This window comes from Cervus elaphus, chromosome 25, assembly GCF_910594005.1.
Source record: "Cervus elaphus chromosome 25, mCerEla1.1, whole genome shotgun sequence".
Taxonomy (NCBI): Eukaryota; Metazoa; Chordata; class Mammalia; order Artiodactyla; family Cervidae; genus Cervus; species Cervus elaphus.
The window spans coordinates 17,010,467-17,036,156 of NC_057839.1; the positions used below are offsets into that span (position 1 = coordinate 17,010,467).

Below are 25,690 nucleotides of genomic sequence, written 5' to 3' on the forward strand. Positions count from 1 at the left end.
ATTAAATTTTAAATTAGAAAGAACTGTTTACTCAAATTGAGCAAATTTCTTTCAGGTGAATACATATTCATGAAACTAAATGCTCTTGTATTTACTTGTTTTCTTGACTAGTTACAGAGTTAATGGAATTTGGACTTTTCAAACACTGAATTACTTATGTAATTAAATCAGATAGAGAAATAAAGTTAGGTGTCAAAGATATAATATTGATAATTGTCCTTTATAAATTAAACCAGTAGTCTTTCTTAAACTTTTTTTTTTTGCTAATATTCAGCCACTGTGTATGTAAACTCAATATTTTGATATTTAGGAATGAAGTATTTTCAAAATTCTCTTTATGTTGAACAATTAAAAAAATGTATTACCAAAATTTCATGTAAATCAACTATGTTGATTTGAATTTATGACTTAAAAAATAAAATCTGGTATGGTATTATCCTAAAAGATAAAGGGGGAAAAAAATTAAAAATTATACCAATCCTTTAACCCCTTAAATACTGAAACTAAAAATTGATGCCACATGCTTGCATATATAGTTATGTAATTCTAGAGCTTATAAATAAAAATATTATGATAGCTAACATTTATTGTGTTTAGGTACTATACTGAATGCTTTCCAGTTAAAACTCACAATAACCCTATGAGGTAGATATTGTGGTTATTTTTATTAGCCAACGGGGTCACTAAAGCACAGAAAAGTTAAGTAACTTGCCCAAGGTCACACAGCTGGCGATATAGTGACAGCTAGGATTAAAAACCAAGAAGTAGAGAGCCGGAACCTACTCTCCTAACCACAATACTAAACTTAATTCCTATTATCTTACAAGGCCCCAAAACGACCTTATGATGTAGGCAGGACAATACTCCCCTTTAACAGATGATGCAGTTGAGGCTCAGAAAGGCTAAGTGACTGATTTAATGTCATTTGTTCAACAAATACTTATACGCATACACTATGTCTACTCCTTGTTACAGGTACCAAAGATAAAAAGGCAAATTGACTGGGACCCTTCTATTTATAATATATATAATTTATAATATAGTGAAGACAAATTGATTAATAGGCAATTGTACTACATTGAGACGAGTTTTATAGGGTAAACAGGGAAAACTCTGAAATATCACAGAAGGAGCTTTTCTAGAAAGATTTTCTAAAAGGAACAATGAGCAAGCCAAGATCTGAACAATGTACAGAAATTATCCAAAAGTAAAGACTGTAAGGAATGAAAAATCTGAAAAGCTTAAGTATGGACTAGAGAATGAACAGCCTTGGGAATCATTTAAGAGTTCATACCTACTCTAAGGGTCACGACAAAGCCACTGAAGGGTTTTAATCAGGTGAGAGACGAGAAAAGATATGTGTTTTAAACAAATCACTCAAATTATAATGAGTTGAAACGTTTAGAAAAGAGGGCTCATTCCAGAGGAAAGCTGTGATGGGAACTGGGGGATAATATTATGGAATACCTCACTAGGAAACAGGGGGAACTAGAGTGACTTAGAAGATACTCAGGAAGTAGAATCACTATGACTTGGTACTGAACGTATTTTAGGAAGAGGTGAGATGGTGTCTAGCCTTCTCTTTTGAACTAGAGGGACGGACAGAGGCACCATTGCTAAAATAGGGAACTTAGACAAAGGAGGAGGCTCTCTGGTGGGACACAGAGAAATTTGGTTTTGGATGCACCAAGTCTGAAGCGGCTGTGGTGCAAGTCAGCAAAATTCATTACTGTTGAATGTAACTGGAGTGACATGGGTGGTTGAACTGGCCCAAGGGAATCTGCAGAGGGAGAACAGACCAACCAGACTCTGACTCTAGTTTAATCATTGAAGTAGAAGGAAAGAAAACCAAATAGGAAGGGTTCAAGGAATTGTGAAAAGTGAACACTGAAAAAGGGAGGAGTGAATGACAGTATGAAATGTATGAATTTCAAGAAGACACAAAGTCTCTGTTGAATTCAGCAACAGGAATGTCACTGATGACTCTGGTAAGAGCAGTGTCAGCCAGGGGGCAGGGGTGGAAGTCAGATTACCATGACTGAGGGAATGGAGAAGGTGAGGAAGCGGAGAGCGTGCACTTCAGCAACTCTCCATGGAGCTGGCTGTGAGAACAAGGAGACTGAGGGGTGTGAGTGTAAGGGGCTGAGACACAGAAAGGTACATTATTAACACAGGAGAAGCCTTAACCGTCTGACCCCCTTAACCGTCTCTCCTAATAACTGATGAAACATACTGTGAAACATACTGGTTGGTGGTTACACTCAAGACTGGCAGACTATTTTCCAATGTATTTTCACATTTCTCCTTCAACCAGCTGAATTATATATTCACCAAGAGTCAAGTTTATTTGTTACAAAACTGTTTATACTTATTATACTCATTTTCATGTAACTGAAGTATTTAACTGATTAAATGTGTGCCAAAAGAATGATCTGTTGTTTCGGTCAGCTATCTTGGGAATACTTTAAACATGACAGTTACTAAAAAACCAACCAAAAACCTGCTGTTAGAGAAGATTTAAAACAGAATTACAAAGATCCAGCAGGTTTCTTAACTCAGATCACTTATATGTGTCTGGAGTGTTCCTGCTCCACTTTAAAGAGACTGAAACTGGAAATGAAAAATAATGCATTTTTGGTAGAGTTTACTCCAGGACAGTGAGGAATGCCGATCAAGTGATTCACATTTAACAAAAAGGCCTTGCTCTTACATCAAAATATTTTTAAAATGCTCATTTATGTTTTGTTTGAATATGTTATTTGAGCAATTTGTCATTTTTAATGATTCTGTGTGAAACCAGTTTTTTAAATTACTTATTAAATGACATCTGGGTTCAACCCCTGGTTTGGGAAGATCCCCTGGAGAAGGGAACGGCAACCCACTCCTCCACTATTCTTGCCTGGAGAATCCCATGGACAGAGGCGAGCCTGAGGGGTACAGTCCATGGGGTCGCAAAAAGTTGGACATGACTGAGCGACTTTCACTCACTCAGCCACTATTAAATGACATACGAAGTGGAACTTCCCTGGCGGTCCCATGGTTAAGACTGTACTTCCACTGCAAGGAGCATGGGTTTGACCCCTGGTTGGGGAACTAAGATCCCACATGCTGTATGGCTGGCCAAAAAAAAAAAGGGGACATATGGAGCAAGGTGCTAATGGAGGTAGGAAGAAGTGTCATATGTCCCTGGGCAGAGCAATTTGTATGATATAGGAAGAGAGACGATAGTCTCAGCAAAATCAATGAAACAGGTAATATGGAAGTAGTTAGGCTACAGTAAAAACGATTGATGTCTGAATTTAAGAAACCAAAGGTTAACCCTGACAAGGATATTTTCCTGGAACTGGATGGCTGATATAAATGAGTTGAAGAGTGCAAAGAACCGACAGCTTGGTACTGGACAGACGGTCTTCGTGAACACTGGAGTCGGCAGTTTGATGGCTGGGCCTGGGAGCAGAAAGGAAGGCTGAACCAGGAACTAAAATCATCAAAGAACGGGGGGAACCAACCAGGTGGGTGGGAGAGGACATCACAAGCAGGGTACTGTGAGCCTCAAAGGCATTTTTACGCTGCGGTGAAGAGGTGCTGGCCTATGAGCAGAGCTGGGGTAAGGAGGGAATCGGGAACAGAGAAGATATCAACCTTTCCTCCTTACTTTGTGATATGAGGTGTGGAAGAAAGAGGGATGTGGGGAAATACTTTCCTCAGAGCTAAATGGATTTCAATAAAGGTTAGGAAGAGAAAAGAGGATCCAGAGAATATGAAAAAATGGAGGAGTCTGTTTCCCATGGGACAAGGGTTCTGGAAATAACAAAGGATGAGCCCAAGTATGACCAATAGCTAAGAATGTGTTTTTTTTGTCCAGCTATTCACCTCTCCCCCTATCTGATCATATACACGCTTTCTTCCCAGGCCCCATGCATCCCCGACCCTCAGCACTGCTGTAGAGAGAGAGGTCTCATTCCCCCTGAATGTAACTGAGCAGGCTGCTGTCCTTGACCGCAGGTGGCATCCATCTTAGAGAATGAGTGGAACCTGACCTAAACGATGAAATAAACACTGCGACTGGAAGAATAAAGGAAGTAAACCAAATATTTACTGACATCACTGATCCCTTAGAACAACTAATTCTGAAGCCTGACCTAGAGCTAGACTTTCCAGTTATGCAAGTCTATTGTTGAAAGCCAGTTTGAATGTGGTTTTATGCTATTTGCCTCAAACAGGATCCTAGCTGAAAAGGGAATGAAAACTGATAAAGAAATGAGCAGAGAAAAAAGCAAGAAGAAATGAGCAGAGAAAAAAACAAGACATACAGAGGTCAGAGTACAAGACCTTCCAAGCCTGGAGGGTCTCCCAGGCTTGGTGGTGGCCTAAAATAATAGGGAGGTGAAATGCAGTGTGTTGGCTGAAAATTTCCAAAATACATATTCCCACAATCCCTCATGGATACACAGAACTGAGGCCTTGAAGAAGGAGTGAGCCATGGCCCTGATTGGTTAGGACTTCCAAGGAAGTTGCAGGACAGATGAAGAGGCTGGTCATGGGATCACTGAGGTAAGGCATAGTAAGAGGGACAAGAATGAGTAAAACATAAGACTTCTACATCCCAATACCCTGCTCCTTTCACCACTCCTCTTAGTACAAACCAACTACTATGGACAAGTTTTCATTAATGCTAAATAGCTTTAAAAGAAAATTATGTCAAACATCTCACTCATATGATGACTTCCACTGGTTTTCATTTATTTCCTAACATTTATCAAAAGATGGAGTGTTTGGTCACAGCACACCTGACCTTAACTTGGTTAAACTGATGAAGACGTCAGCAGCTCTATCTTGGCTGAATGCCTATACCCATAACCACCCCTGTACAGCTTCTATGGCAACTAACAAGAAGCTACCTTAAAGTACTATGATTTCCTAAATGTAGATGCGGTAAGAAGAAAGGAACAGAAGTTAGAAATCATGATTTCATGGTCAACAGAACGCATGACAATTTTAATCTTATACCTTCCTTTCTCACCGTCTGGGATTCTGTCGTAGTTCCATTCAGGATTTATAATTCTTGTTACTGAAGAAAAGGAATGGGGACAGAAGGATGCCCTAATACTTCTAACTAAAACATTTTGACCTATTGAGAATTTTCCTCCCTGCACCATGTCTGCTTTCTCTCTTGCACTGTTTTTTCACTGAGTATCCCTTCTTCTCTCCTTTATTACGATTTCAATCTCACTGGGTGCTGTGGATGCTGGTACGCTGATCTGTTCCCTTCAGTGTCTCTGCAGCCCTGGGGAACTGCACTTGGGAGGAAAACCAGTGCACCCGCAGTCTTCCTAGCAACTGTCTACCCTTGAGGATCGAGTGAGGATTTTTTATTGACTTTTTGCAACTGAGAGCCACGAAGTTTGAAAGCAGGCAACACACCATGATCTTGTCTTTCTCTACAGGAGTTATTACACGCAGTTATGTGAACACGAAAATCTAGATTAAATCCAAGATTCCTACAGTCTAATTTAACTCGAGCTTTCCCGCCCCCTCTCCACAAGCTCCCAGGCTGTCTATTATTTCAGTCCCAACCACACCTTCATTTTCTCCTCTGTCTTTGACGCACTTTCAACATACGGCTCTGAATTTCTAACCAAGAAATAATACAAAATACCATAGTAGAATTGACAGGAAGATGCATTTGCTGGGACTCTAGTCTCCTGTGTCCAAAAACCAAATATTTAGGCAAAGAAAGCAAGCGGCACAGATTTTGATTGAGATTACCAGGCTAAAGAATTTTGTTTTGACAAATGAGCATGCCATTGTTACTGTGAGTTAATAATTGTCTGGAAAAGTTTAGCAAAATATTTTATGGAATGTACTTTCAGAAATGTTCTCATTGGGACTTCCCTGGTGGTCCAGTGGTTAAGAACCCACCTGTCAATGCAGGAACACGGGTCCCATCCCTGGTCCGGGAAGATCCCACATGCCACAGAGCAACTAAATCCTCATGTCACAGCTAGAGAAAAAGGACCATGCACTGCAATAAAAGATCGTGTGTGCTGCAACTAAGACCCAACAGAGCCAAAAATAAATAAATATTATAAAGAAAGAAATACTCTAATTTACTGGGTTAATTTTCTTTCAAAGCATAGTTTAAAGGCCTCCACGTCCTTCCACAAGGTGTCCTTGACTGCGTCAGTTCATACAGCTCTGAGCTTGTATCACCTTTTAGCTGTGGCATACATTTTAGACACTGAAATAACTGTCATCCACTTGTTCAATTGGCTTGTGTTGTATGCCAAATCAGACTAGGACTTTTCTAGCACAATAACCACTGTACTTATCTGGTGTCACAACCCTACCATATTGCTAAGCACACTGTAGATGCTTTATGTATTTGAAATGAGACGGTATTGACACGGCTGAAACATTACCACAACACTGTCTCCCTTCATTATCACAAATAAACATCCATACAGGAAAGTGTGTCTTATTAGGGCCAGGACTAGTGTGAAACTCCACTACGTAAAATGTCACAATTTCCATTTCCCCAGAATTTATATTTAATCCATGCTCCCATCCTTTCCACATAGTGTTGTAGTTTACAGTTTGCATGGCATTTCCTGAAATTTGTCCCAATCCTTTAAAATACTTGGCAAGTATTCCTAGTATTTACCTTGGAACTAATGCTTCTCTACGAGCTACGAGGGCTGCATTTCATGAACCTCTCAACTGGAATTTCTGTGTCTCTTTTAGTTAGTTCTTCTCTGGTTATTTTGTCAGAACCATGCCGTTTCAACCTTGATTCCCATTAGTCACAAAGCTGTCTTTTTCAGCCATTGATCTAACTAAATCACCCCTGCCTTACAACTTAGAAGCCACAGCTCAAGTCCAGGTTCCTTTCAGCAGAGCATACGGGACTCCTTAATTTTGGATTTCAACAATGCCAAATCCCAGCCGTGCAACTCCCCAAGGCTCACCTGTTCCTTTAGGCACCTAGCATTCTTCTACTTTGAAGCCTCGGGCCAAGCAGCACTTTATCCCCTACATCTATCCTTTCTAACACAGTAGCCACATGTGGTTATTTATAGTAAACAAAACAAAAAATTCACTTCTTTAGTTGCACTAGGCACATTTCAACTGCTCAGTAGCCACCATGGCAAGTGGCAACCATAATGGACAGCACAGACAGAGAAATTACCATCAGAGCAGATAGATCTACACGACAGTGCTGCGCTAGGTGATCGCCTTTCAGGAATGAGATGCATGCCTAAACCCTCCTATTGGTATCCTTTCTCTTTTCAACTCACAAAGCAGTTCCCTGGTGTCTTCTTTGGAGGAAAGAAAGAACAGAGACAGTGAGGAAAGGAGGAGTCATTTGCCGAGTAGTTTCTACGTGTCTGACTCTTTGCGACACCATGGACTGTATAGTCCATGAAATTCTCTGGGCCAGAATACTGGAGTGGGTAGCCTTTCCCTTCTCCAGGGGATCTTCCCAACCCAGGGATTGAACCCAGGTCTTCCGCATTGCAGGCAGATTCGGGCTTCCCTGGTGGTTCAGCTGGTAAAGAATCCGCCTGTAATGCAGGAGACCTGGGTTTGATCCCTGGGTTGGGAAGATCCCCTGGAGAAGGGAAAGGCTACCCACTCCAGTATTCTGGCCTGGAGAATTCCATGGACTGTATAGTTCATGGGGTCGCAAAGAGTCAGACACAACTGAGTGACTTTCACTTCCTGTGTGTCAGGCAATGTTAAAAACACTTATTTAACTAACAACATTCTGAGAAATACGTCTGAGGAAGCAGTATTTTCAAGAGCATTAATGAAGAAAAAAAGACCTTATAGTTCTTTCCACAAGAAGCAGGCAGGGCCAAAAGACACCAAGAGTATAATTAAAATATAAAAAACACTTCCTATGAGATTGTTTGTGTATGTGTTATTCACTCAGTCGTGTCCGACTCTTTGTGACCCCATGGACTGTAGCCCACCAGTCTCCTCTGTCCATGGAATTCTCCAGGCAAGAATATTGGAGTAGGTTGCCATTTCCTTCTCCAGGGGATCTTCTCGACCCAGGGATTGAACCCAGGTCTTCTGCATTGACAGGAGGGTTCTTTACCACTGAGCCACCAGAGAAGCCCTTAGACCCATATATCTACTACCTGCTGGATAACTCCACCTGGATGTCAATGGTCACCTCGAATCCAGTATGTCTAAAATTAAAGAGACCAATCTTCCTTAGGTCCCACAACCAAACTTTTCTTCTTGTACTCCTAACTAGTAAAAGGGGTATACTCAATGAAGATCACCAGTGTGCATCCAGTTGCCCAAGTCCAAAACCTCAGACTCTACAGATGTCTTCTGATCTACTTTCCAGACTGTCTGCAGATAATCTTCTTAAAAGGTAAGTTTGATCATGGTGCTCCTTCAGTGGCATGGTTTAGGATCAAGTTCTGACTTTACAGGCTTCAGGATCAAGTTCAAGCTGCTTAACATACAAGGCCCCATGGATCTGTCCCCTTTTCATGGCTTTCTCAACCATCTTTTTGCCCTCAAATCTCTGCTCTAGGCATAAGTAACTACTTTCACATCTCCTAAAATTATTAGGCTCTCTTCAGGCCTCTGCAGTGTTTTCCCTCTGCTTAGAACACCTTTCTTCTTCCTTACCTGAGGAGCAACACCTCTTCCATGTCTCATTTATCTTTCAGATCTCAGTTCAGACTTCATCTTCTCCAGGAAGGCTTCTTTGACCACCTCTAGCTGTTTTAGAATTTCTTTCTCTGTGCTCTTAATCTATTCTACATGTCCAGTGAACAAAAGCACTCATCACGCCGAAGACTATTCACCTACATACCCAGCTCTGTCGGCCATAGACTCTGAGCAGAGACTGGGTTTTAGTGATATCTGTAGACCCTGAACCTATCATAGTTTGTGGTACATGCACATTTTAACTGTGACAAGTTTACCCAAAATTTTTCTCTTAAAGTTATTTGGTTCATATTTTCCTTCTATCCACGTGTTTAATATAAAAGTAGTTCCATCTGAGAGTGTTTAACGTCCATGGAGCATTATACAGATCCCTATTTTGCATTTAGGGAATACAGACCAGATAGAAGGGCTTCCCAGGTGGAGCAAGTGGGAAAGAACCACTTGCCAATTCAGGAGACATAAGAAACACGGGTTTGATCCCTGGATTAGGAAGATCCTCTGGAGGAGGGCATAGCAGCCAACTCCAGTATTCTTGCCTGGAGAATCCCATGGACAGAAGAACCTGGTAGGCTACAGTTTCAAGGGGTCGCTAAGTGTTGGACAGGACTGAAGCAACTTACGTTGTTATGTGCACACACTCATGGAGACTAGACAGAATGGCAAATATTGGATACTTAAGTATCCTGAATACTGCTAATAATTTTTCTTCTGAATGAACTGTTGCCACTGGGGAATCAGATTCAGGAGTAATATTCACCAGTTAGTTATTGAGCCTCCCACTTTGCACACTTACATCAGGATTGCCAGGAGAAACATCAACAACCTCATATATGTAGATGATAACATTCTAATGGCAGAAAGCGAAGACAAACTAAAGATTAGCCTCTTGACGAGGGTGAAAAAGGAGAGTAAAAAAACTGGCTTGAAACTCAACATTCAAAAAATTAAGATCATGGCATCTGGTCCATCACTTCATAGAAAGGGAAAAAGCAGAAGCGGTGACAGATTTTATTTTGTTGGACTCTAACACAATGACTGCAGCCATGAAAGACCCTTCCTCTTTGGAATGAAAGCTATGACAAACCTAGAGAGCATATTATAAAGCAGACACATCACTCTGCCAACAAAGGTCTGTATAATCAAAGTTACGGTTTTTCCAGTAGTCACGTATGGATGAAAGAGTTGGCTGGGTGCTCAAGAATCGATGCTTTCAAATTGTGGTGCTGGTGAAAACTCTTCAGAGTCCCTGGGACAGAAAGAAGATCAAACCAGTCAATCCTCAAGGAAATCAACCCTGAATATTCATTGGAAGGACTGATCCTGAAGCTCCAATACTCTGGCCACCTGATGCAAAGAGCTGACTCATTGGAAAAGACCCTGATGATGGGAAAGATTGAAGACAAAATGAGAAGGGGGCAGCAGAGGTTGAGATGGTTAGATGGCATCACTGACTCAATGGACATGAGTCTGAGTAAACTCTGGGAGATAGTGAAGGACAAGGAAGCCTGGCTGCTACAGTCCATGGGGTCACAAAGAGTCAGACACGACTTAGCGACTGAACGACAACAACAAGAAGAAGCCCCTAACAAAGTTAAACACCTGGTATTCGAGCCACTAGTGTTCCAGACAACAGCTTTTACATTTGCAGACCTTTTAATTTGACTTAGGATCAAAATGTTTTATGAACAGAATGTTCTGGAATTAAATGCCTTAGGATAAGTCAACTTAACAGTAAACAGAGAAATCACATTCTTGGCCAAGATTGTTTCTTTTGATGTTTTTTAGTGGCATTAATGTCCAGAAAGACCATTCTGGCTTGGTTTTTAAGTTTACAGAAAATATAATTAAAATACAAAAAAATGGTACTTCTATCTCCACTTATTCCCACTTTCTTTCTCTGAATTTTAAAGAATGATGTGTCCCCTAACTCATGGTCTTCAGCTTTTGAGTTCTTGTAATTTTCTCACGTACTGACTACACTGCCTTGTTTATCACTGATTCTTCTACCAAAAGAGCTCTGGCAATGTCGCTTTTCTGCTTTCCTAGTCCTTCAACTTTTCTGACCATTTCTTCTTAGTCTCCTTTGCTGGCTTCTCTTCCTGTAACCATTCAAAAAAAGTTGGGTGTTTTCCATGAGTCCATCCAGATGTCAAGCTGGGGCTCCAGACCCATAGATATCTCAAATGCAACACACTCAAAACATGATCTTTCTTCTGAATTCTCAGCCTCAGTTTACCACTCTTCACCTATGCTCCTAAGCTAGAAACTGGTCACACATGTGAATGAGGATCATCATCACCCCTAATATTTATTGAAAGTCTATTAATACGCCAGGCACTATACCAAGAGCTTACTTGCATTTTCTTATTTAATCTTCCCAACCACCCAAGTCCATACCATTTCTGTCCTTTATTGAACCCATCTTTGCATGAAATGTTCCCTTGGTATCTCTAATTTTCTTGAAGAGATCTCTAGTCTTTCCCATTCTGTTGTTTTCCTCTATTTCTTAGCATTGATTGCTGAGGAAGGCTTTCTTATCTCTCCTTGCTATTCTTTGGAACTCTGCATTCAAATTGGAATATCTTTTCTTTTCTCTTTTGCTTTTCGCTTCTCTTCTTTTCACAGCTATTTGTAAGGTCTCCTCAGACAGCCATTTTGCTTTTTTGCATTTCTTTTCCATGGGGATGGTCTTGATCCTCGTCTCCTGTACAATGTCATGAACCTCAGTCCATAGTTCATCAGGCGCTCTATCAGATCTAGTCCCTTAAATCTATTTCTGACTTCCATTGTACAGTCATAAGGGATTTGATTTAGGTCATACATGAATGGCCTAAAGAAATGGCTTCAAGAAACTTACCAAGGGAACATTTCATGCAAAGATGGGCTCGATAAAGGACAGAAATAGCATGGACCTAACAGAAGCAGAAAATATTAAGAAGAGGTGGCAAGAATACACATAAGAACTATACAAAAAAGATCTTCACAACCCAGATAATCACAATGGTGTGATCACTCACCTAGAGCCAGACATCCTGGAGTGTGAAGTCAAGTGGGCCTTAGGAAGCATCACTACGAACAAAGCTAGTGGAGGTGATGGAATTCCAGTTGAGCTATTTCAAATCCTAAAGGATGATGCTGTGAAAGTGCTGCACTCAATATGCCAGCAAATTTGGAAAACTCAGCAGTGGCCACAGGGCTGGAAAAGGTCAGTTTCATCCCAACCCCAAAGAAAGACAATCTCAAAGAATGCTCAAACTATTGCACAAATGTACTCATCTCACTAGTAAAGTAATGCTCAAAATTCTCCAAGCCAGGCTTCAGCAATACGCGAACCGTGAACTTCCAGATGTTCAAGCTGGTTTTAGAAAAGGCAAAGGAACCAGAGATCAAATTGCCAACATCTGCTGGATCATCGAAAAAGCAAGAGAGTTCCAGAAAAACATCTATTTCTGCTTTATTGACTATGCCAAAGCCTTCAACTGTGTGGATCACAATAAACTGTGGAAAATTCTGAAAGAGATGAGAATACCAGACCACCTGACCTGCCTTTTGAGAAAGCTATATGCAGGTCAGGAAGCAATAGTTAGAACTGGACATGGAACAACAGGCTGGTTCCAAATAGGAAAAGGAGTATGTCAAGGCTGTATATTGTCACCCTGCTTATTTAACTTATATGCAGAGTACATCATGAGAAACGCTGGGCTGGAAAAAGCACAAGCTGGAATCAAGATTGCCGGGAGAAGTATCAATAACCTCAGATATGCAGATGACACCACCCTTATGGCAGAAAGTGAAGAAGAACTAAAAAGCCTCTTGATGAAAGTGAAAGAGGAGAGTGAAAAAGTTGGCTTAAAGCTCAACATTCAGAAAACTAAGATCATGGCATCTGGTCCCATCACTTCATGGCAAATAGATGGGGAAACAGTGGAAACAGTGGCAGACTTTATTTTTTTGGGGCTCCAAGATCACTGTGGATGGTGATTGCAGCCATGAAATTAGATGCTTACTCCTTGGAAGGAAAGTTATGACCAACCTAGATAGCATATTAAAAAGCAGAGACATTACTTTGCCAACAAAGGTCCATCAAGTCAAGGCTATGGTTTTTCCAGTGGTTATGTATGGATGTGAGAGTTGGACTGTGAAGAAGGCTGAGTGCCAAAGAATTGATGCTTTTGAACTGTGGTGTTGAAGAAGACTCTTGAGAATCCCTTGTACTGCAAGGAGATCCAATCAGTCCATCCTAAAGGAGATCAGTCCTGGGTGTTCATTGGAAGGACTGATGCTGAAGCTGAAACTCCAATACTTTGGCCACCTGATGGGAAGAGCTGACTCATTTGAAAAGACCCTGATGCTGGGAGGGATTGGGGGCAGGAGGAGAAGGGGACAACAGAGGATGAGATGGCTGGATGGCATCACCGACTCGATGGACATGAGTTTGGGTAAACTCCGGGAGTTGGTGATGGACAGGGAGGCCTGGCATGCTGCATTTCACGGGGTCGCAAAGAGTCGGACAAGACTGAGTGATGGAACTGACTGAAGCAGCGAAGATGCAGGCATGATTAACACAATTTTCCTGGGCAGAGAAATAGTGTGCTCAAGGTCACACAGGTGGTATGCAGCTGGAATTTAAACCCTAATTACAAAGCCCATATTCTTTTTTTTCCCCCTTTATTTATTTATTTATTTTTTTCAGTGGCTTTTGTCATACATTGATATGAATCAGCCATAGATTTACACATATTCCCCATCCCGATCCCCTCTCCCACCTCCCTCTCCACCCGATTTCTCTGGGTCTTCCCAGTGCACCAGCCCCGAGCACTTGTCTCATGCATCCCACCTGGGCTGGTGATCTGTTTCACCATAGATAATATACATGCTATTCTTTCGAAACATCCCACCCTCACCTTCTCCCACAGAGTTCAAAAGTCTGTTCTGTACTTCTGTGTCTCTTTTTCTGTTTTGCATATAGGGTTGTTGTTACCATCTTTCTAAATTCCATATATATTTGTTAGTATGCTGTAATGTTCTTTATCTTTCTGGCTTACTTCACTCTGTATAATGGGCTCCAGTTTCATCCATCTCATTAGAACTGGTTCAAATGAATTCTTTTTAATGGCTGAGTAATATTCCATGGTGTATATGTACCACAGCTTCCTTATCCATTCATCTGCTGATGGGCATCTAGGTTGCTTCCATGTCCTGGCTATTATAAACAGTGCTGCGATGAACATTGGGGTGCACGTGTCTCTTTCAGATCTGGTTTCCTCAGTGTGTATGCCCAGAAGTGGGATTGCTGGGTCATATGGCAGTTCTATTTCCAGTTTTTTAAGAAATCTCCACACTGTTTTCCATAGCGGCTGTACTAGTTTGCATTCCCACCAACAGTGTAAGAGGGTTCCCTTTTCTCCACAGCCTCTCCAGCATTTATTGCTTGTAGACTTTTGGATAGCAGCCATCCTGACTGGCGTCTAATGGTACCTCATTGTGGTTTTGATTTGCATTTCTCTGATAATGAGTGATGTTGAGCATCTTTTCATGTGTTTGTCAGCCATCTGTATGTCTTCCTTGGAGAAATGTCTGTTTAGTTCTTTGGCCCATTTTTTGATTGGGTCATTTATTTTTCTGCAATTGAGCTTCAAGAGTTGCTTGTATATTTTTGAGATTAATCCTTTGTCTGTTGCTTCATTTGCTATTATTTTCTCCCAGTCTGAGGGCTGTCTTTTCACCTTACTTATAGTTTCCTTTGTTGTGCAAAAGCTTTTAAGTTTCATTAGGTCCCATTTGTTTAGTTTTGCTTTTATTTCCAATATTCTGGGAGGTGGGTCATAGAGGATCTTGCTGTGGTTTATGTAGGAGAGTGTTTTGCCTATGTTCTCCTCTAGGAGTTTTATAGTTTCTGGTCTTACATTTAGATCTTTAATCCATTTTGAGTTTATTTTTGTGTATGGTGTTAGAAAGTGTTCTAGTTTCATTCTTTTACAAGTGGTTGACCAGCTTTCCCAGCACCACTTGTTAAAGAGGTTGTCTTTTTTCCATTGTATATCCTTGCCTCCCAAAGCCCATATTCTTAACTACTGTGCTACATTCATGTTGCACCTGAATCTTAGGGGAAAAAAAATCGGATTTGTCACTATTTGCATCTGCCTGATTTCCCACCCTGATTGTAATGAGGAGAGAAGAAGGTAGGTAGCTAAAGCATATACACTGATATCACTTGTCTGATTTCTCTGTACCACTCTCTGAAGGGTTGCTGTCGGGACTGTGGAAGGGTGCCCCACTTCAGCTTTCACCCAGCTCTGAGAAACAGACCAAGCAGGCATGAGCACCTTTTAGTTACCTATGTCTAAAGAGTTGTTGTTGTTCTGTCACCCAGTCATGTCAGATTCTTTGTGACCACATAGACTGCAGCATGCTGGTCTCCCTGTCCCTCACCATCTCCCAAAGTTTGCCCAAGTTCAAGTTCATTGCATTGGTGATACCATCCAACCATCTCATCCTCTGATGCCCTCTTCTCCTTCTGCCTTCAACCTTTCCCAGCATCAGGGACTTTTCCAATGAGTTGTCTGTTTGCATCAGATGACAAAAATACTGGAGCTTCACCTTCAACACCAGTCCTTCCAGTGAATATTCGGGATTGATCTCCCTTAAGACTGACAAGCCCAGGCTGGATGCATGAGACAAATGCTTGGGCCTGGTGCACTGGGAAGACCCAGAGGAATCGGGTGGAGAGGGAGGTGGGAGAGGGGATCGGGATGGGAAATACTTGTAAATCCATGGCTGATTCATGTCAATGTATAACAAAAACCACTACAATATTGTAAAGTAATTAGTCTCCAACTAATAAAAATAAATGAAAAAAAAAAAAAGACTGACTGGTTTGATTTCCTTGCTGTCTACAGTACTTTCAGGAGTCCTCCAGCACCACAGTTTGAAGGCATCAAAAGAGTAAAACAACTCAAACTGAGACAAGCTGATGGCGACCCTTTGCACTCAGGCCTCACTCTTTCCAGAGTCCTTTGATTATTCTTAGGTAAGCAAGTATACCACTTGATGAAGTGTATGCCTAGCAAGTTCCAAATGCTTTCTTAAGGTACTCAGGCAAACCAATAATATACATTTCTTGAAGACAAGGTTCAGTTGAGGCATCCTATGCAATGAATGCTAGTTCTTTAATCCCTGGCGATTTCTCAGGTAAAGATACTGATTTGTTACCATCCTCTGTGAATATGCCTCCATTGCAAATTATATCTCCCACTCCCAAAAGAGCTCATTACAAAGGGCTTTCCCAAGAAATAAATTATTTGATTTGCTCATTCCTTTAGTAAATACTGAGATTAGGAAATGAATAAGATCACAGTTCCTGCCTTTCAGCTTATAGACTTGTGAAGAAGAGACACAGAGATAGATGAGAACATCAGGCAGCAAATTTTAAACAAATACAGTGATGGGGAATTTGTAAGACAGAACAAGTAACTCTACCTTGGAGAGATTCTTATATTTCTAAGCGTGCACACACACAACCGTAGAACTTGGTTTTCCTCTTTTATATTCTTTGTATAAAATACTTTATTATTATTATTAGCTGTCAGTAAACAGTTAATAGAATTTATATAGAATAGCTTGTGCTCAGTCGCTCCAGCCATGTCTGACTCTTTGCGATCCCATGGACTGTAGCTCGACAAGCTCCTCCGTCCATGGGATTTTCCAGGCAAGAATACTGGAGTGGGCTGCCATATCCTCCTCCCGGGGATCTTCCCGTTCCAGGGATCGAACCAGTGTCTCCTGCATTGCCAGTGGATTCTTTACCACTGAGCCCCTGGGGAAACCCCTAGAATAGCTTACTTTTATTTTATTTTGATTAGTATTTGTGGAAGGTCTTCTAAGTATATTCTAGGAAATGTTACTCACATTAGTTGCTTATAACTTCTAAATTCTAAGTTTAATGTTTTAGGGTCTATATGTCAACTGCATCTATAAAACCTGAATTGAAAATTTTAAAAATAAATGATACTTCTCCTGAAGAGTGTTTTGGTCTTTTCTCTCTTTTTTTAAGTTCTGTTAGGAAAAAAGCACAAGTTTATAAATTAAGCTCCTCTATAGTACCTAGTACCTGGTAAATATTTGTTGAATGAACTAAAATCTGTGTGAATACTGAATGCCAGCCATAGGTTAGTTGGAGATCCACTAGGATGGCTGAGTGATCTGTTCTTCCCAGGCCAGGCCAAGAATGAAGAAAACATCCTCCTTCTCATTCCACTAGAAAGTAAGCTCTTTGAGAATGAAGATCGTATCTTAGTTATCTTTTTACTTCTCGGCAAATGTGGAAGAATGTATCAGCACATAGTATATATGTTGCAACTGTTAAATCAAGTATAAGAAAGCAATAAAAAATCTAAATTAGCCTGCCTTACAATGATTATTAAATTCAGCCCCAGACACTAAGTAAATACGTTGATAAAGCAATCAAGAGAAACTTCTAGGATAACAAAGTTGCTGAAGAAAAGTAATTAAAATAAGGGCTATATCATAAAGATATTTTGAGTCACGGACAGATTATCTACGGGACATGCCAGTACACTTAGAAAGCAGTCTTACAATTCAACTGCTCTTGCTTCCACCTGCTGGCATAGGAAAGTAATTTTTAGATTGGGCAGAAAATGTTAAGCACCTCTAGAAAGAAACTGTATGAAAAGTTTGAACTTTCAAAGTATTCTTGAAAAGGTAACAGTATGCTTCCTATAAACAGCCATTTACAAAAAGGTCCACCATGAACTCAGCTACAAACATACTGAATACAGAGCAGAGTTATCCTAAACATGGAGATATTCCAGTGGTCTTTTTTTTTCCCCAGTGGTCTTTATTCTGAGTACTTCCAGTAGCTGATAAAGTCAAAAGCATTATCCATTTTCTCTCATTATGCCATCCCATTTTTATATTCACAAACATAGCACTTAAGTTTGATGACTAAAGTGACCAGGGAAACACTGATGGTTCAATCTCCGTCTTACACAGTGAAAACATACTATTTGGAAACAGTACCACATATAATCTCAGTGTACAATTTCCTCTATCAATAAGGCTTAAGAGTAGACCTAATTATATTATATGAAGGCTCCCCTGGGAATGAAGGATTCACTTCCAACTCTTTCTTAAAATGTTAGGGAGCCATTTAGAAAAAAATGGAAAAAGTAATTTTATTTTAGATTTTGGAATGTAATGGAAGTAAGTCCTTGTTTCCAAATTTCAATGCAAATAAATGAATAAAGGACTCTTCAAAGTCATCTTTTCCAAGAAACAGGAATAAAAAAAAAAGTTTGAAAGAAATGGCTTAAGGTATTATGGAAGCACTGTGATACTAGAGATGTTTCTAATATTTCTACTTTTAATAAACAGAACTTTAAGAAAAGGTTCCTATCACTAAGTTTTTATAGGATGAAATAGAAAAGTGGCAGATTCTGAAAAATAAGAAAAATAATAGAATAATGGTAAAAATTGACTTTCTTCTAGTTTTGTGTAGAGGACAGTGGTTTCCTAATTATAAATTTTAAATAAAGTTATTATAAATGGACATGCAAAGACTTCTTTTCTTAAATCTTTTAACTGGCTTAAGAAAAGCCACCTGAGACTCTGAAGCATCTAGAATAGACTGCTGTGTCACAAATGAAATCAAGACTTCTTCAATAATTCAATAGTAAAGGGTCTACCACATACATGGAAAACCACAACTCAAAAAGACATTCCATTTTTATTTTTCTCTGGGAGGATGAATAAATTGCTTCTGGCACATTTTATTGGTGTTTGGGGCATACTTTTCAGAATTGAAATCCTTAATAAATTACTCAGGAGAGAGATTTCTCTCCTCAGTACATTGCTTAGTACTTAGTCCTTTTTTGGGGTCATCTACGTGTGGGTTTTGTTGCGTGAACAACGATGTCTAAATCCTCTTCCTAGGCCTGGGTAATAACTAGTTTGCTTTTCTTTTTAAAGACTGGTTCAACCACAAATGAATGTTCATTATTTTCACATGTGACAATGGGATTGTGATTATATATTTTTGAAAAAAGTTTATCTCAGAGCTACATGAAGTACTTATGATCAAAGTAACATTGGGCATATGTTTCAAAATAATTGGAGGGTTAAGAGGTACATGAAAAGAGTTTGGCCATGAGCTGACAATTAAAAAAATTTTTTTAAATTGGAGGATAATTGCTTTACAATGTTGCGGTGGTTTCTGCTATACAACATGAATCAGCTCTAAGTGTACGCATATCCCCTCCCTCTTAGACCTCCCTCCCACCCCCATCCCACGCCTTCAGGTCATCCCAGAACACCAAGCTGAGTTCCCTGGGTTACACGGCAGCTTCCCAATACCTATCTATTTCACACACAGTAGTATATATATTTCAATGCCGCTCTCAATTTATCCCCCCTCTTCTTCCCCCACTGTGTCCACAAGTATGTTCTCTATGTCTGTGTCTGTATTCCTGCCCTGCAAACGCGTTCATCACTACCATTTTTCTATCTAGATTCTATATACAATGAGCTGACCATTTTAAAGCTATCCTAATTTCATGACTTTTAGTTATGACTGAAAATTTACACACTAAAAAGTTAAAAAAAAATTAAAAATAGGTCTAGTTGCTATTCTAAACTCAGACATGTGATTTGAAAAACATGATAACTTAACATTAAAAAACCCACACAAGCTGACAAGCAGATTAAAAGGGATAATAAACGGAGTACACCCCAAGAGGAAATTAAAGCACACATAAGGAGAAACTAGAGGCACTTCCCAGGTGGCACAATGGTAAAGAATCTGCCTGCCAATGTGGGAGATGCAAGAAATGCGGCTTGTAATCCTTGGGTAGGGAAGATTCCCTGGAGAAGGAAATGGCAACCCCCTTCAGTATTCTTGCTTGGAAAATTCCATGGACAGAGGAGCTTGGCGGGACCACAGAGAGTCAGACAGGACTGAGTGACTGCGCATACACACACCTAAGAAGAAACTAGAGCACAAAATATATTTGACCAGAAAATGAAGATTCATAAATTCACAGTGGGAAGGGGCCTAAAAAATCAGCTGGTTCAAATTCTTGAATTCAGAACAAAGCTCAGTGATATTACGTCAGGAAGTAATCATTGCAGATACAGTGAATGTTACATTATAAATGGATTATTAGAGAAGCTTCAAAGTGATACCGCTTTCTAGTGTATCTACAACTTAAGGCTGACAAGCTGGAGCACAAGTATTAGACGGCTGGCTTGCGACATCATCCAGTTAATGAATAAACCTCTCGTTGCTGTTTGGCCATTACCATCAATAAAAACAACAATGTCAAACATTTACACAGCAGGCACTGCTTTACATACACGAACTCATTTAATCTTTGAACACTGTGACAGAGACTCTATTATCTTCATTTTTAGAAATGAAACTGAGGTACAGAGAGGTCAAATCACTTATCTAAGATCACTCATCCAAGGTAACTCCAGCATCAATGCTGTTAAATACATACCAGCAATCACACCAATCACTCTTGCAATTCGGCCATTCTCTTCAAGTTACCCATAGTTATTAACCTAACACCCATTACTTTCCTTGATTCCTTCCTGTCCTAATTGAGACAGGCAGACATAATCAGAGGACATGGGCCATGTGGCTCTGTGTTGACCCATGCCATGTTCCAATTATCCTGCTGGTCTGGCCCTTCTTCTAGGGGGAATTCAACCGTCATTTACTTTTGTGAAAGTGAAAGTCGCTCATTCGTGTCCAACTCTTTGCGACCCCACGGACTATGCAGTCCACGGAATTCTCCAGGCCAGAATACTGGAGTGGGTAGCCTCTCCCTTCTCCAGGGGATCTTCCCAATCCAGGGATCGAACCCTTGACAGACTATGTGAGAAAGGAAAACAACAAGGATACCTTGTATTTAAGTTACTTCAAGATGATAAAAATGATTTCAAATTCTTAGACTGTATATCAAAAGTGAAAGTTGCTCAGTTGTGTCCGCCTCTTTGCAACCCCATGGACTATACAGTCCATGGAATTCTCCAGGTCAGAATACTGGAGTGCGTAGTTGTTCCCTTCTCCAGGGCATCTTCCCAACCCAAAAGCTACTCTTTAAAGCAGAGAAGAGAGTTTCCTCACCAATAAAATACAAAAAGGCAGGTTCTTAAAACATTTCCTAACAAAGATGAAAAATGAATTGCCACCCTTAGGTTCTTGAGATTTGGAAGTCACACTGAAAGCAAAGGAAAGCACCTACCTGAGTATAATATAAAGTCATTTGTGTTCTTATGAAGTCTCTAATTGTATCCATGCACTGTGCTGTTTGTTTGTTTTATCCATTATCTCATTTAGTCATTATTCTATAGACGAAGAAACCAAGGCAGAGAAAGGTTGAGTTAGTCTTACCAGAGTCACACAGCAAAGTAAGTAGCAGATCTGGGATGTGAACCAGGAAATCTCATTCCAGAGTCTGAAATCTTAACTATCAATATTTACTAAGCTGCCTCTTTCAACCTAAAACAGTTATATTATTTTGTATAAGCCAAGCTGCTGCTTACCAATAGAATAATAGTTTCAGAACTGGAGGTCACCTAGACTCAGTCTTTCTATAGCAGCCCCACAAGCCTTGGTGAAATGAGGGTGAGGGGAGAAAGAGAGTCTAAGAGGACCATGTTGGTTTTGCCCAGATGTGGGTGATAGCTAGAGAGTTCGGGAAAAGCAGAGTTCCTTTCCTTTTCTACTTTTTGGGGGGAGAGTGAGAAGGTTGGGGATGTGGGAGGTTCACGGACATTCAATGTTAGACATACTGAGTTAGTAATGCGACATTCAATGTTAGACATACTGAGTTAGTAATGCAGGTGAGATATCCATATAGAGATGTGGAGTATGCATTTAGGGCTCAGGGGAAAGTGACCACAGAGCCAGCTACTGAAGATAAAAGATGAATAAGGCCTCAAGGACCTTACTGGCTAATCTGGCAAAAAAACATATTAGAATGAATGTAGCATATACTCATTGATCAGACATGTATCACACACAGATAACAATATAGTAAAAATGAAATTATAGAGTTACATACAAGATGGACAGAACACCAATACTCAACTCAGACTGGGGAGTCAGAGCAAGCTTCTTGAGGAGGGGGCATGAATAGGAATTATCCAGAAAAGGATGGGATGGCGTGTGTGAAGAAACACAGAATAGAGAATACAGCAAGCCTAGAACAAAGAATAGGATTAGCAAAGGCCCATTTTCAATCACTGGTTTAGCATATTACAAGAATTACAATCAATTTAGAAGTTAGAAATGGGAATTAGAAATGGGGTTGGAGAGGTTGATAGGCAAGATTCCACGGGTTTATTTATGTCATGCTGGAGACCTTAAACTTTGTATCAAAGGCAATGGGAAGCCTTGAGTGGGAAGGTAAGATCTTTTTTTATTTTATTTTTTACTGAAGTATAGTTGAACTGCAATTATGTGTTAGTTTCTGGTATATAGTAACATTATTCAGTTGCATATATATTCTTTTTCATTATGGTATTACAGAATACTAAAGATATTAATAGTTCCCTGTGCTATACAACAGGACCTTGTTGGCTATCCATTCTATATAAGAGACTGCACCTGCTAATCCCAAACTCCCATTCCTTCCCTCTCCCACGCCCCTCCCTCCTGGCAAGCACAAGCCTGTTCTCTACGACTGTGAGTCTGTTTCTGTTTTGTAGATAAGTTCATTTGTGTCATATTTTAGATTTCACATATAAGTGATACTATATGGTATTTGTCTCTTTCTGACTTACTTCACTTAGTATGAAGGGTGGACCTCTAGGCCCATCCATGTAGCTGCATATGGCATTATTTCATTCTTTTTACGGCTAGAATGTTCCATCGTATATATGTAACACATCTTTTTTTTTATCCATTCATCTGTTGATGGACATTTAGAGATGAATGGATAAAAAAGATGTGTTACATATATACAATGGAATTATTACTCAGGTTGTTTCCATGTCTTGGTTATTGTAAACAGTGTTGCTATGAACACAGGTGTGCAAGTGTAAGACCTATATTTTAACTAGGTACTCTATCTGCTGTGGAAACTGTGAAAGGTCCATTTTAAGAGGCAAAGGAGAACCAGTTAGGAGGCTTCAATCCAGATAAACAACTAAGTTAAAGTGGTAGTAGCAGTGGAAAAGGAAACAGTGGGTTCAAGAAATATTCAAGAGGTAAAACCGGCAGGACTTGGTGAAAGGCAGGATGTCATAGTTCCTAGTTTAGGTGGGTTTGGTGGGGACAGTAACAAACTAACATAGCAAATTTACCCCTGAAAACAGAAAATATAAGGTCAGGTTTGGGGAAACATTACTAGGTAAGCTTCAGAAATGTTGATTTTTTAAGTGCCTATGAGATACACCAGGGTGTTAAAGTCTGGTGATCTGGCAATTCGATATATGAACCTAAAGGCAAAGAGGGCTTCAGGTGGGAGACACAGCTACAGATGTCTTCAGATGTACAAATCTTCGAAGGGACTGGGGCCTCTCAGGACAGTATGTAGATAAGAACACTGGGGAAGTCCAGAAAAAGTAGGGTAAGGAAGAGTGCATACCTGGTGGGCTGAGGGAATGTTTCAGATGGAAATGTGTGTGGGAGAGACTCCAGCATGTATGTCTGCTCAAGGAAAGGTGTCCGAAAAGAGATTTACAGCAGAGAAAAGACTAGAGTTTGAGAGGCAAGTGTCAGGAAAATAAAGCTTGAAGGAAATTTGAGGAATGTTCATAACAGAATAAAATTAGGAATTTGTTTCTCTGCAAATCAAGAAAGAATGCGTGGCCAACAGTGTAAATGTTACATGGAGACAGAGCAGAGGCAGGACTGAAAAGTTTGCACTGCATTTGGCAATAACACCCCAGACTCAGAGAGTCATCTGATTAGCAGCTCCTTCCTCTCTTGTTCTTCGGCAGCCACATCAAGTGACTGATTCACACTGAAACCGAAAAACAAGTCAAGGTTCTAAGTTTTTCCCACGAGCTGCTCTTACATCATCCTGCTCTCATACAGGTGATGTGTTTAGCTTACATATAAGATTTCATCTCGGATACTATTAAGACTTTCCTCTTTAGAATGGTGTCCCAGGGAGTTGAGATACTCAGGAATTCTAATTTTTCACTACTAAGGTTTCACTAGTAGGTCTTTATATCCTGTTCAGTCACAGATAAAGCAGTTGTAACTTTCAATATCCATGAATATACACAGCCTTTGAATTACAACGGCTAGATTTAAGATTCTTTGACTTATGATGGTGTGAAAAGCATTCCATAGAAACTATTCTTCAAACTCTGAATATTTACCTTTTCTCAGGCTAGTGCTACACGGGACGATACTCTGTCATGGAGCTGGGCAGTAGGCTGCAGCCTCCAGTCAGCCATGTGATCACAAGGATAAACAACCAGTACACTTACAATCATTCTATACCCACGCATCTGTTTGTCACCTTCAGTACAGTATTCAGTAAATTACACAAGACATTCAACACTTTATTATAAAATAGGCTTGTGCTAATGTAAGTGCTCTGAGAATGTTTAAGGTGGTCTAGGATGATGTGATGATGTTTGGTAGATTAGGTGTATTAAAAGCATTCTGACTTTTCAACTTACTATGCATTCATCATGACGTGACCCTGCCATGAGTTGAAGATCGTAGTCAGTCCTTAATTATCTGGGTCCTTAGAACTACTTTTTTCTACCTTGAAAGGCGGGAAGAAAATGATAAGTTACTATGTACCATGGTATCAACCACTGTGCTAGAAGTTCTCATCTACACTAGTTCCTGCATGCCTTACAAAAATTATGAGAGGTAGTAAATGTTATCTTTATTTTAGGGTTGAAGAAACCGAGGCTTTGTGAGATTATACAAGCATCTAAAACCAGGTCTGCCTCCAAAGTCATGCTGTTTGCACATTCTCTTTTCTATTTTTTTGGGGGGGAGGGGTAAATCTCTACACACTGAACTTTGTTCTTTTTCCAGCTTTACTGAGCTATAATTCCCATATAACACAGTGTAAGTTTAAGGTGTAGCAACATTCTTTTTCTTGGAGTCATTTCATTAGTTTTAGCATGTTTGCCTTAGATACTCAACTTACTTCAATGTGCCTGTTCCTAAATTCTGGCAAATAGTCTTAGAGGAAGGGAACTCCCTCTCCCGGTCTTCCGATGACCAGATCCTACCTTCAAGGACCAATTATGACTTTGCACTTTCTTTTATCCTGAAAGAAATCTCTCCTTCCCCTGAACTCCCATATCAACTTGTCTATTACTCTCCAGGGCACTTATCACCCTCTATCTTGGATTCTAATTATTTATGTATGTGCCTTATCACCCTTACTAGCCTGTATTGCCTTGGCCTTTTCAGTTCAGTTTGGTTCAGTCACTCAGCTGTGTCCAACTCTTTGTGACCCCATGGACTGCAGCACGCCAGGCCTCCCTGTCCATTACCACCTCCCAGAGTTTACTCAAGCTCATGTCCATTGAGTCAGTGATGCCATCTGACCATCTCATCCTCTGTTGTCCCCTTCTCCTCCTGCCTTCAATCTTTCCCAGCATCAGGGTCTTTTCAAATAAGTCAGTTCTTTGAATCAGGAGGCCAAAGTACTGGAGTTTCAGCTTCAGGATCAGTCCTTCCAATGAATATTTAGGACTGATTTCCTTTAGGATGGACTGGTTGGATCTCCTTGCAGTCCAAGGGACTCTCAAGAGTCCTCTCCAGCACCACAGTTCAAAAGCATCAGTTCTTCAGTGCTCAGCTTTCTTTGTTGTCCAACTCTCACATCCATACATGACTACTGGAAAAACCATAGCTTTGACTAGACAGACCTTTGTTGGCAAAGTAACGTCTCTGCTTCTTAATATGCTGTCTAGGTTGATCATAACTTGGCCTTTTAAGAAAGATCAGAATAAGAAATAGCCCATAAAAATCTACTTATACACATAT

At 40.2% G+C, this 25,690-nt stretch overlaps 1 protein-coding gene across 4 annotated transcripts in view; it reads right to left on the bottom strand.

The window, feature by feature from the left end:
• Positions 1-25,690, bottom strand: part of NLN (neurolysin) — a 97,413-nt gene that overhangs the window by 60,259 nt on the left and 11,464 nt on the right. The window contains exon 1 of one of the 4 annotated variants that reach the window (XM_043887700.1): positions 24,358-24,382. The exons of the other annotated variants lie outside the window; for them this stretch is intronic. The gene's annotated coding sequence lies outside the window, so the exon portion shown is untranslated. Of the gene's footprint in view, positions 1-24,357; positions 24,383-25,690 lie in introns of those variants that run through there. 4 annotated transcript variants of the gene reach the window in all.